This window comes from Castanea sativa, chromosome 3 (genome assembly GCF_040712315.1).
Source record: "Castanea sativa cultivar Marrone di Chiusa Pesio chromosome 3, ASM4071231v1".
NCBI lineage: Eukaryota > Viridiplantae > Streptophyta > Magnoliopsida > Fagales > Fagaceae > Castanea > Castanea sativa.
In genome coordinates, this window is record NC_134015.1 from 33,346,093 (window position 1) to 33,347,668 (window position 1,576).

A 1,576-nucleotide genomic window follows, 5' to 3' on the forward strand; every position below is an offset into this window, starting at 1 on the left:
TAGTCACCTTTCTTGGGATATAATTGGAAAATTTAGTTATCTATTCTGCAATTTCCCTAATGAATATTTGATATATATATATATATATATATATATATATATATATATATATATATATATATTTTGTAATAAAGAGTGTTAGAGATATATTATCCCAATGTAATAGATTCAAGCACAATCATTTTAATTTAGGATTTAGCCTACTATATATACACATGTTATAATTCATTAAGGGTGGTATTTGGTGGAAGGATTGTGCTGGCGGCATGTGTTCTATAAGAGCCCCCTTAGGCTGGCTCGACTGCCATCTATTATAGGGATCCTCTTAGGCTGGCCCAGCCGCCCTCTAATGCCATGTTAAATATTAGCATTGATATATCATGTTGAATATGTTATAATAGATGCAGAAACAGAAGCATAAAATAGAACACAAGAACACACAATGGTTATGTGGTTCTGCCTAGTGGTTTACGTCCATAGAGGAAACCTTAAAGGGTTACATTTTTTTTTTGCTAAATAAAATGCTACATCTTTAATATATGAGTGTAGTACAAATCTTGTTTTACAATAAATTATAACATGTGTATATATAGTTGGCTAAATCCTAGACTAGAAGGTTTGGGCTTGGGCCTATTTCATTAGGCTAATATATCTCTAACAAGGAGCATTATAGACTAACACTATTTTTTTTTTTGAATTAAAATTTTTTCAAATGGAAAGTATTTTTAAAAATTTTTACATATAAAACATTTGCAATTGTTTAGCATAACAAGTAAAATTTTTCAAGTAAACACCAAAACCGCTAGCATAGCCATTAGAGCTACTGGTGTTGGAGGTTCGATGACTGGATTGTTGGAACGCTGGCTATGGCAACCGCCCACCAGAGCAGTGTCTCCTATGACCAAATTGCTAGCACCAGTGGCTGGTATGGTGTCTTCGACCACTGGAACGGATGCTTCAATTATTAGGCCTCTGGCATCGATCATTGGAATGGTGTTTTCAATGATCAGACCGCCCGACATTGATTGCTAGAGCAGTGGCTCTAACCACCAGATTGCCGATATCGATCCTCAGAATGATGGCTCCAGTGACTGGACCCCAAACACCGATTATCAGTGGTTGATCTGACCACCAGACTGTCGACATTAGTTGCTCAACCCATCGGATCGATGACCTAGCCACCAGATTGAGTGAGTGAAACCACTGTGTTTTTGTAAAATGTTTTACCAAAATTTGAAAAGTAAAACATTTTACAACTTTACAACACCTGAAAATAGGAAAATGTTTTTTAAAAAATATTTACTTTAAAACAAATGGAGCGTAAAAGGAAATTAGAGAGTCAGGATAAAGCCTGTATCCACAAGCAGGCTTTATCATAAAACAAAAGCGCCCAAGCATCCACAAGAAGATTGTCAAAAATAATAATGTCTTCTTATTGATGTGTTCCTTTTCTTGCCTTGACAACAGTACATAATTGGCTTCCCAGAAGTAGTGTTTTACGTTCACTTGCGTATTTGGTTAAGTAGGTTTGCAATATATTATATTTGGTTTAATCTATTAATTCTAAGAGTTGCAT